The sequence below is a fragment of the Belonocnema kinseyi genome, chromosome 2, assembly GCF_010883055.1.
Source record: "Belonocnema kinseyi isolate 2016_QV_RU_SX_M_011 chromosome 2, B_treatae_v1, whole genome shotgun sequence".
Classification (NCBI taxonomy): Eukaryota; Metazoa; Arthropoda; class Insecta; order Hymenoptera; family Cynipidae; genus Belonocnema; species Belonocnema kinseyi.
Window position 1 is genome coordinate 77,734,658 of NC_046658.1, and position 12,446 is coordinate 77,747,103.

Consider the following 12,446-nt stretch of genomic DNA (forward strand, 5'->3'; position numbering starts at 1 on the left):
ATCCTTGCATGCGGGGCTCTACAAGGATGGACGAACCCCTTTCCCTAGCTTCTCGTGGGAACAACAATGACAACACCAAACATAGTTGTAGTAAGTGCGCTTGAAAACAACAGAACGCACAGGGCTCCCGACAATGGGTCGACCAACAATGCCGACCAATCTAGAGCTGGGGGAGCCAATGAAAATGGATTCAATACACTGGATCGGCGGGATCTCGCGACCTTTGGGTGGACGGAGCAACTGAATTATGACTTGCTAGAGTGCTACGATGCGAGTGTGGCCCGTGAACGGGGTTACATAGCACGGCTGCATGCTCTGTGGTGCGAGAAACACCCGGAACTATCGCACTTTTCGCAGCAACGTCTGCGAAAACATGCTGAACTACTTCGTAAAAAGGGCTATGTAAGCGGAACGCCTACTCTACCACAGTTAGAACAAGTCGGCAACAAAGAAAGAGAGGCGACACTAAGACCAACCGCGGGCAGGCATCCAATAGATGAAGAGCGATGCTTTACGACCCGGAGAAATATCAACACCAAGGTTTCTCTCAAGCCTAAAGATCTGGCTGAAATGGATGACGAGCTTCGTGGACATTTTTCCGGTGAATCCGACCTCTGGGCTATCAATTATTGTGTGTATAATGCAGCGAGAGCTTTGGCCGATGCGAACCGTAAAACAAAACCAACGGCTGATCATAAGATCAAAAGACGAATGCATCAACTTGCCATAAAGATAGGCCGGGCAAGACAGGACGCGTCCCGCATTCAATGTGTGATTGACTATATCACATCTGGTAGGAATTTTACCGCCAAGGTTCGAAAGTTCGCGCGCGAACTCCGGACCCGTTATCACACACTTAACAAGTCAAAGCTGCTGACCATCAGGCAGCATATTGTTGAGAGAATACGGATACTATCTGACGCTAAGAGAAGTCTAGAGCGGAGGGAGAGTTGGGTCAGAAAGAATCAGCAGTTTCTCTCTGACCCATCTCGACTCAGTTTCTCTCTGACCCATCTCGACTCAACCCATCAGCATTTGGCCCGTTTTTCCACCTCATATTTGAAGTCGGAAGAGCCGATTCCAGAGTGGTTGGTGGAAGGGCGCACAATACTTCTGCCGAAAATAGGCAACTTAGCTGACCCGAAGAACTGCAGGCCAATAACTTGTCTGAACACGCTTTATAAGATAGTCACAGCTATCCTAAATGATAGGATTGTTCGGGCAATTGAACCTGTGTGGCAAGAAATGTATGAACAACGAGGCTCAAAGAAAGGCGTAGTCGGATGTCGGGAGAACCTGCTCATCGATAGATGTGTCTGCAAAGATGTCGAGAATAGGAAGTGCCGCCTATACTGGAACTTTATATACTCGACAATTGTTTCTGTTGCTCACTCGAGGCCTGACATGGTTCTTCTTGACTTCGAGAAACGAACCATGTTCGTTATCGAATTTTCGGCACCAGCTGATAAAAACATCACAGTCAAGGAGAATGAAAAGAAAGAGAGGTATCGAGACCTTATAAGAGAGTTGTAACGATTGTACCCGGAATATTCTATTAAACTGATCGTCCTTATCATCGGCGCTCTTGGAGGTGCGGGAAAAATGCAGAAGGTTGTTGTCCTTGGGTCACTCCGTTTTCTTAGGGTGCACGAGGCTTTTGCTGGATCGTCGTATTGATTCCTTTACAGACTGTAACCACCTATCTCACGGTTGTGAAACGTGATTGTGGCTGAAATTTTACCGCGATTTCGCTGGAAGCGGGTGCAATTTTTCAGATTAGCACCCGCTCCCGGCGAAATCCTGCGGTTGTCCTTATGACAAATTTTTAATTATATATATATATATATTCACTTTGTACTATATCTATTTAAAAGTAATTCATTCAAATGCTTCAATATTAAACAAGTGCATTTTATTATTATAGCTGTAGCAAAATGTTTATTTTCAATTGTGACAACTGAGCACACCGATCAAATAAGGTCCTCTCCGCACGAAAACGGGTATAAGTATTGTCCAGCCGGGAAAATCTATCAATAAAAAAAAAGTAGCCCAAGCGTAAATCAAAATAAACGTTCGTATTCAGCTTAACGCAATCGACAAAATTTTTCTTCTGAAGCTTTTTTATTGGATAATTATTACTTAAGATAAACAATAAAAACTTAGAAAATTTTCCGATCAAAAATCCATGGTTTGTAAAACACAACTCGCGATTATTCGGCCGTTTGTTCATAAAAGTGCTTGAAATATGGATGGTCTATTCTCAATATATTATTGATGACTTTAAACAACGTAATTTTTTCAAAAAAGTTAATATTTTTTGGTTTATTTAATAACAAATTGATTCCGAACGAAAACCACGCTTTGCCAACTTCGGCCATTGGGACGGTCGCCAAAAAAATGTTAGTTGAAGTAACTTAGCGCGAGAAAGTTCTTCACTAGACTTTGAAAAAGTTTTCTTGAAAATTTGGAGGAAATCGGTCCAAAATTGTGGAAATAGCAGCGAGTTGCAGTCAACATACGCTGCTGCTGCAGTGCTCCGATTATCGGCCTTTGTTCCTAAGCAGCTAGCCAGCAACGGCAAAAAGCAACAAAATGCTCTAGCGGCAGCGTGTGTTGAATTCAACTCGCTGCCATTTCAAAAACAAAAACAAACATATTAGCTTTTTAAACAAAGCGCGTTCTCTAAATTCATCGCTTACATATTGAGAATAGACCATCCATATTTCAAGCACTTTTATGAACAAACGGCCGAATAATCGCGAGATGTGTTTTACAAACCATCGAGTTTTGATCGGAAAATTTTCTAAGTTTTTATTGCTTATCTAAAGTAATAATTATTAATGAAAAAGGTTCATAAGAAAAATTTGGCGGCCGTGTCAAGCTAAATACGAATGTATATTTTGTTTAAGTTTCGGCTACTTTTTTTTATGGATAGATTTTCCCAGCTGGACAATACTTATACCCGTTTTCAAGCGGAGAGGCCCTTATTTGATAGGTGTGCTCAATTATGTACACATTTTTTTAATAAAAATTTTAAAAATTATAATAGACAACTATGTTATTTAAAAAAATAAGCTCATACTTCTTGCGCTAGCATACTCTATGTTTGAATAGGATACTTTTGTAAAAAATAGCTATTTTTGTTACAGATCTTACGTGTATTTACTAATTTCAGAGAATTTTCCGCGTAATTCAAATATTGTACACTGTAACTTGGAATTAAGAAAGGTTTTCGGCATGAGTCGCATTTTCCTTGATCATGTTTCCAAAATTTTAAAAAATGAAATTGTTTTATATATCGTATATTTAAAAGCAAGGGAAATAAGAAGTTTTTCAAAATAGGGGAAAAAAGTTAAATTAAAAAAGGAGGGAGCGCAGAGGAACAGGAGGGAGACTGTGGTCCCTGCCAGTATAACCTGTTTTTTAAATAAAGTTAAAAGAATAAAAATAAGATGTTTGAGACTCTACTTTCCAGGTCAGAAGAAGCGGATCAATTCAGATCTGCGCATTCTAAAAATAAATGTCGCCTCGAAGTTAATAAATAATACTTATATGGTCTTAAGATTATTGAAAGATACTGAAACTTAAGAACTAAGAATAAATTTGGCGAAAAAGACGCAGCGCGGAACTCTTATGTAAAGAAGAATGTAAATAAATTCCTTCTGGATGATTGAATTATTGCTCAAGTTGGGAGAGAATTTTGAATTTTCTGTGGAATTTTTACCTTTTCTTTTGCACTTTGCACATTACGAGTGTGAAAACGACTCCAACCTGACAGTCTCATATAAATTTCTTACCGCTTCGTTACATGATACATGGCCACTTATATGGTGCGGGACAAAACTACAAGTTTATTTAATTATAAAATATGAACTTAATGCTGGTTAGTCATCAGAGTTTGTATGGATAAAAACAAGTTATTAATCAAATTTAAAAGTAAAGATCTTAGTCCATTTCTAAACAACATGTAATTATATGAGTGTCAAAAAAGAATTTTTTCAGGTAAATAAGATAGATCGATTGGTTTCAACACGTGATAATACGTGATGTAAAGAATATTCAGAAACAAAATAAAAAAGTGAGTAATGCTGGAAAAGGATTATTATAGTAGGAGGGAGAAACAGCTTTTGAAAATGTGGTCCAGCAGAGGCAGATTACTTCGGATTATATCTGATTACCCTAGATAACCTCAATATAAAAAAATAATTCTGGATTACCCAACATTACCCCAAATTGTTTCAATCGAAAACGATTAATTTTTAATAAAATAGATGAATTTTCAATGAAGTAGCTGAATTTTGAACCAGAAAAATCATTTCAATCAAATAGTGGAATTCTCAACTAAAAAGAAAAATGTTTTCACTAGAAATTAGATTTTTAACTAAAAAATAAGAAATTTGTAACTAAATAACTAAATTTATGATCGAAGAGAGATGAAATGCACGAAAAATGTTATCCACGAATCCTAAACCGAAAAGACGAATTTTAAAAAACAGTCGAGTTTTCAGCCTAAAGTATACTTTTTAACAAAATTGTTTATATTCAAAAAAGCAGAGTAAGTTTGAAACAGATAGTTCAATTTTTTAACAAAAAAATTATTTTTAACCAAAAGGATTAATTTTCTACCAAAAAAGGTAAAAATATACAGGAACAAGCATGAATATTCAGCCTGATATAAATTTTAAATCAAAACAGGTGATTTATGTGCAAGCAATGGAATGATTGTATTTTGATTTTAAAAAATTATTTTTTTACTAAAGGAAATAATTTAAAAAAAAAACGTTCTAAAGAAATGTATTTTCCAATAAAATGGTGCATCACTAACAAGGAAATAAATTTCAACAAAGTTATTCTCAACCAAGAGCGTTAATTTTCTACCAAATAAGACTTTAGAAAACATATTACTTCGAATAAAATAACCTAACTGTCAACCATATAGTAGTTGAATATTAAATGAAAATAGTGGAATTTTGAACCTATTTTTTTCAATTTTCAGATAGTCACATCACCAACTTTGAGTGCTAACGGAAAACAGAGAATAAATCTGGAAAAAACGAAAGTAAAAACTTTAAGACCTGTATGCTGCTATTTTGCATTTGTTTAGAAGGTTCAAGAATCACGAAAAATCACATATTAGATGTTTTTCCAGTGGCTATTTAGACAGCTTATTTATTAGACCTTAAGTTTTTAACAGATTTATATGTAAATGTAAAACCGAAATAGGTTAAATTTTGATTTGACTAAAAAATTTCATATGGGCGTGATGAGCCACTGTTATAGGTATGATAAAATAATGTGAGTTTCTGTCAACTATAAGAGAGAGAACTGTTTTTCTGTGTGTATTTCTTAAAGAACTTTATTTGAAAACTCGTAAAATGCTATAAAAATACGAAAAACATTGTTGTGGTGTAAAAATACGACAGACGTTTTAAAAAATGGTTTAATACCCGAATATATATGAAATTAAGTGTCATGCAGTCATTGCAGTAGACCAGTCTAGTATTTGGGAGTTTACGTATTGTAGAATTGATCTTTTACTAAGACAAGGTATATGGTCAAGTCGAAAAATTGCTATATTTATTTCTGTAATATAATTATTAAAAGATATCTGGATACAATTCGTTTTTCTATTTACTCTTTGTAGTGTTAGTTACGGTAGAGGTTAGGATTAAAAATTGCATCCTTTTGAAGTTAATTACTTTAAATTTTCCTTTCAATTTTGGAAAGCTATGTATAAGATATGTTTTCCTTTAAAAATACTCAAACTTAAAAAGGCTCTTCATTACAAATAATATATAATAAGTCATTTAATTAAGTGACCCATCTTGCCCCAATGCCTGGCTCATCCCGTCCCAGGCATGAGGCAATATGAGCCAAGCGCACTTGTTTTTTATTTTATTTTTTAATTCCACATATACTTTTTTAGTTACGTGTATCTTGGCCAAATTTTAATTAAGAATATTTGTAGAATATATATAACGCTTCACTTTCAAGCAATGAATAAGCAGATTTTAAATACTGACGTGAAAAAGACAGCTATGCTCATCTCGCCTAACCCTACCCTACTTTTGAAATAATGTACTTTAAAAAAAAAACGTTATAGAGTATATTTAAACAAATGGATTAATTTAAGCCAAGAGATGTTTTTTTTTCGAAGAATCTTCCTGCGTGGGGGGCACATCCTCGTCGCGCGCCCGCGCGCGGCTTGCTTCGCTCGCCAATTTGAGCGTGCGCCGGGCGCGTGAATGTTGGTTCTCGCCATTCGCGCTCGATAATACAGTCCTCGCTATTTACCTTGCCGCAGATTGGACCGTAGGGGCGTAATTTTCCTAGAAACGATGCTTCCACACTCTCGAGTCTAATGTTAATGCGTGGTGCTTGATGCGAATTGTGTCGCTCGCTACGTACGTTGCCGCGCGCGGATCAGTGTTTAGAAACAGTGAAAGTTCGATTTTCAGAATATATATTGTAGAAGTAATTATCTCACATTTGGTTCCAAAAAATTGTGAGCACATCGTTCTCTCGCGGAATAAACTGAAAAATAGGTTAGTATTTACGAATAATTGATAAACCTTTGATTAAATTTGCCATACATGAGGTTATCTCATGTGACAAGGAAATTATCATAAGACACAAATATTATGATTTCGACATTCTTTTATAAGCCTCATTAACAAAGCATATAATGACTTTTTGAACTTTGAAATTGCCTTAAAAGACCTAAACTATTGACGGCAACGTAAATAGCAAGTGCAAAAATTCTCGGATGCCGAGCCGTCGCGGTCTTGGTGTGGGAAGAGCTCAAACCGAGAGTTAGGGAAAGCGGCAAGGTATAGCGGCAAGGTAAGTAGCGTCGACTGTATCTTGATTTCGAGTTTCGCACTCGATAATGTTTTTACTTCGCGCCCTGCACTCGGTCTTTGCGTACAGACTTTTTAAAACTTAAGGTTAAAGCATCGAGAACAGAGATTTAGTGATTTTGAATTCTCTTTTGTTAAAGCTCCTTCTGCTTTAACGAACACATTCCCATCACGTATTTCGTGCTTCACACTCCTGTTTATCCCTGAAATTGTATATCATTCTCATAAATGTATATTATTATAATTCATAACACGCATTGGTATTAAAACTGCCGTAATTTCATTGTGTCGTTATAAACTAAAAATGCGCATTTTTAAACGAAATTTTGTTATTAAAAATTTTATTGCAACTTTTTTCGTTTTTCCATAAATCGAATTGGCTTAGTTCCAATGTTATTTTTATGATTTCAACTTTACTCATACAGACTACTGAGCAGCCTTCCCGTTTTTTAATCTATAAAGTATGCCCCTATCCTCAGTGACGCAGACTTTGTCAATTTAATTTTTTACCGCATCGTGTTCTACATCGCCTATTACGTCTAGGGTGGGGAGTCCAGTTACAAAAACAGTCCCACGAAACTTCGATTAATGAGGTGGGGGGGGGGGGATTAGTTTCAACTAAGAGTTCTAGCTGGTGGGTGTTTTATGTTGAGGAGGTCACCAACCTTCAGCAGCGTTGTGTTAGATTGGATTTCATATGGTGTCATTTTCACATTCACTGAAACATTGTACCAAAGGCCAATCTAATACATTGCTTTTTTCAGAAGTTATCGTGCTCATAGTCAGACAGACATACAGACAGACACATTCCTAAAAACCTGTTTCTCGTGTGTCGAAAAATTTAATTTTCGTATTTTTAATGTTTTTTTATCAATAAAAAAAACTGCGTGTTCTATGAAAGTGCTTAATAATGAATTTGTAGATATTTTCGAATGAACAAAGTCTTGTCATTTTTTCCTATCTTGCATAGTTTAAAGGTAAAATGAAGTTTTTGATTCTTGATTTTTTTTGCAGTCAAAATGTAATTGTTCCATTTTTCGAAAAAAATTCAAAAATTTGATATGATAATATTGTAGGGCTATCGAAAATTAAAATTTTTCTTTTAAAGTACCATGAACAAGTGTACAAAGAATTTTTGAATCATACAAAATTCGGTCACAAAAATTTCCAAAATGCGCTCACCTTCGCTGATGAGAATGTAAAAATAATTTAATTTTTCATGAATAATTTTTTGATAGTTCTGTTTTTAGTTCTAATCGTAAAAAACTAGCATTAAAAATTATAAAAAAAATTAATTTTTAAAACCCCACACACGAAAAGAAAAAGAAATTAAAAGATAAAAGTTGTTATGAGAATGTTCCCACACAGCAGGCAGATTTTTTTTCTTTTAATGAAGTTTTTCATGATTAAGGTCAAAGCTGCGCATCCTATGAACGAATATTCGATATTGAACTTGTAAATCTTTTTCAAATGCACAATTTGTGTCCATTCATATTTTACCGTATTTTGCATAGTTTAGCCGAAAAATATAATTTTCGGATTTTTCCTTATTTCGTAGGTCTTCAAAATTTAAACTTTTGATTTCTCAAGAAAATTAAAAAATTCGTAATAATGATATTGTAGGGTATTTAAAAGCAACATTTTTCTTCTCTTGAATTTTTTCATATTATGCGTTATTTGGCTTAAAATGTTCATTTTCGTATGTTTTTTCGAATTTTTTAAACGCTATAACTCTGGTAATTTTTGGTTGCATGATAAACGGCCTTAAATTTATTGCTCTTTTTTCCAAAGTTATTTTGGAAACAGACAAGCATACAGACAGATATACAAACAGACACATTCGTAAAAATATCTTTTTCGGATTAAGAGGTGTTTCAAAACGTGGAAATTTGACAAAAAATGGGGGGGTCAAATTTTACACAAATCTAATACCTTCTCTGATGAGAATGTAAAAAAATTAAAATTACGTGTTTATCATTTTTTAATTCAGTGCACTTTGTTTTGATGTTTGAAAATGTAGTTAAAGTTTCCACTAAAAGAGATAAATTTTCACCCAAGTAGTTCAATTTTCAAATAAAGCAGGTAAATGTATAGAGAAAAATGGAATAATTATATTTTCAATTTGAAAAAATAAGTTTTTACACCAAAATTTTTTTAAAGAAAATAGTTAAATTTTTAAGCCAAAAGAATGATTTTTTACTAAAATGATATATCTACCACCAGGAAAATCAATGTTCGAACAACGTAGTTCTACTTTTAACTGAGTAGTTGAATTTAACAAAAAATTAGTTTCCAACCAAGAAGATTAGTTTTTATAAAAAGAGACAACCTTCTGACAAAATACATTAATCAGTCATGAATTAGTCAAATTTTCAACTAAATAAGATTAAATTAAAATCAGAAATTTAATGGTTACATTTGCAGTTAAAATTTCTTTTCAAAGAGCAAATAATTTTTCCAACAGAAAAAAACAACTAATTTTGTATAAAAAATATGAGATGACAAGCAAAGAAATTAATTTTCAAACAAAAAATACCAACAAAAAAGATGAATTTGCAACAAAGGGCATGCATTTTTGGCCAAGAAAGATCAATTTGACAAAATAAAATAGATATAGATTTTCAGTTAAATAATTATTCCAAAAAAATACATGTCAAATAAGTATTTAATTTTATTTCTTGAAAACTTTTTTATATAATTTCTTTGAAAATAAAAAAATGATACAATACAATTTAAAGACAATGAGAAAAAACACAATATTCTTCTGCCCATAAATGCTGACATCCCATGCGGAAATATTATATATAGTTTATATATACTTCACACTATACTCAAACTATATATAATTTTTTTGCCTGGGGTTGTGCATTTATTTATATAATTTGTTTATAAAATAAACAAATAATATCGGATGACAAATTTTCATTACTAGAGGAGACCGGGAGGGGGTGATTTTGTAAATCTTCCACATCCTGCTTTTATTCCCCACTTTCCCTTCCACTTTTAACTTTTTGCCTATCATTTTTTGAAAATTCGTGCTATATGTCACTGTTAAATTTTAAAAACGTCCAGTTGTGTCAGAACGCGGATATCTTTGGCATGCGCTGTAGTTTTCTTTTCTTATGACAAAATAACTTTTGGAGAATACAAATTATTTATAACATCCATAGTTTCTGTCTCAAAAAGGCTAGAATCATATATAATGTCATATACTTTTACGAAGTGATTTCAAAAAAATTATGATGTTACATGATTCACAAAACAATGGTAAGGGATGACATCATTTCGCAAAAGAAAGAAATAAAAATCCAGAATGTTTAAGAAACTGAAAATTTTATTCGGAAGTAAAATTTCCAAAAAATAAAAACAATGTTAATTTAAAACCACATACCAAACTAAAACTACCGCAAATGTTATGAATATTATTCGTAACTATTAATGATCTGTAAAATATTTAACAAGTAAGTTTTTAATAGAAAATTAAGTGTTATTATGTAGGGAAAGTAATTAATAAACATTGAAAAGCATAAATGCAATTAACTGCTAATTTAATCGAAACTTTTCTTAACAACATTTGGAATTTTTTATTTATAACATATTAGGACAATTTGAAAAAATAATTATTTCTAACCTATTTTTATCACATTTACACATGAATAAACATAATTTTTTTAGCAGATAATATCTGAATAATTTCTTTTCATTTCGATTGAATAGTTTTAATGCCAAATCAGTTCGAGCTAAGAAGACAAAGGTGCCTCAAATGAGGGGAGCAGATTAGCTGCTTTTAGAAGCTTTCTCCAACTTTTCAGTATTATACCATAGCAACTATCCTTTAAATAATTACCTATTTTCGAACAATACAATGAGGTTCATGATGGGAAAATAATCGTAGGTGGCAGCAGCGAACCCAGTACTAGACCCTGTGTCAATGAGAGGCGAAATTCAATGTAGTGCTTGGTATGCGGTTGCTTATAATTAATATATGGGGGTGAATAAACTTTAAATATATGTTTAGTGCCTATATACGAGAGTAATGCATACTTTAAGTGGAAACTTTACGTGAAATAGAATACATAGTGAATTATGGTAATTCTAACCTCACTTTACAAGTGACAGCCAGAAAGAATTTATGAACATTTTACGAATGCTATGTGATAAATATTGCTAAAAAAGTTTTAAAAATGTATTTTGTGATGTTTCCAAATAATTAATGGTTCTTTATACTTATTCACAAAATTTCTTTTATTAAAATTCGAATCTCATTGACAGAGGGTCTAGTACTTGGCTCGGTGCTGCCACCTACGATTATTTTTGCATCATGAAGCTCATTGCAATGTTCGATAATAGGTAATTCTTGAAAGAATAGTTGCTAACGTAAAATACTGAAAAGATGTCAAAGAGCTTGTCAACATAAAGAAAAATATCGTCCTTTAGCCGGAAAATTTCGGCCCAAAATCACAGTTTGAATCAAACCTTATTATTACCTGATTTTATTAATTATTTGTCTATAAATGCGCTGGTAAATTAAATTTTAATTTATAAAATTGACTTCAAACGTAAGTTTGAAAGCACTATTTTTGATTTGTATAAGTTACTTTCGTTTAAATATAACATGGAATAATAGAATGCAGGTGTTGAAACTTCAATCATTTTTATTTTTACTCTATTGACTTTTTTCTCGACGAATTTATTATCAGTATTTTAACTATTTCTGAAAAGAACAGCAACAGAACCACATATTTTGATATAAAATTCAATGACAGATTTGACCCCGTATGCTCATCTCGCCCTGGCCTCCCTAATTAAAAGATTTCTTTAAATATGCATAATTCATAAGTATCTTACGGTATTACCACCATCCATGAAGAAGCGAACCTGAACCATACCAGAAATGCAAACTTGATTTACGTGAAGACTGAATCTATGGAAATTCCCATAGTATTAATTATCGCCATTCCACGATGCGCTCTTTGAACATAAGATATATAATTGCATCTCTAGAATGTACAAAGGATCAACCGAGAGGATCCACGTACATAATACCGTTCTATAAAAAATTATATTAAATTTTGATTAGAAAAAGTTAATTTTATACTAAAAAAAGACGAATTTCTAACCGAATATACGGTTTCGAAAGTAAAAAATGTTTTCAACTAAAAACGATAAATTTTTAAACAAAAAGATAAATTTATCACCAAAAAATGCAAATTTTCAATCAAATTAAATGAATTTTTAAACTAAATTTTTAAGAAAGAGAAGGAAAAATGTTTGGTCTTAAGAAAAGTAGTTCAACTTTAAAACCTAGTTGTTTAATTTTTAACATAAAAAAACAAATTTTTAACAAAATTCCAGAATTCTCAACCAAAAAGTGGAATTTTCAACTATAAAAGAGAATTTTCGAAGCAAAAAGTTCAATTTTCTTAAACAAAAAAGAAATGTTGACAAAATCCAAGAATTATGAACCAAAAAGTGGAAGTTTCAACTACAAAAGATGAATGTTTTTGTACCAAAAACATTATTTATTATCTGGAAACTTACGAAAAACGTTACTATATGTACTTATAGAGAAAGTAATTTCTCTCA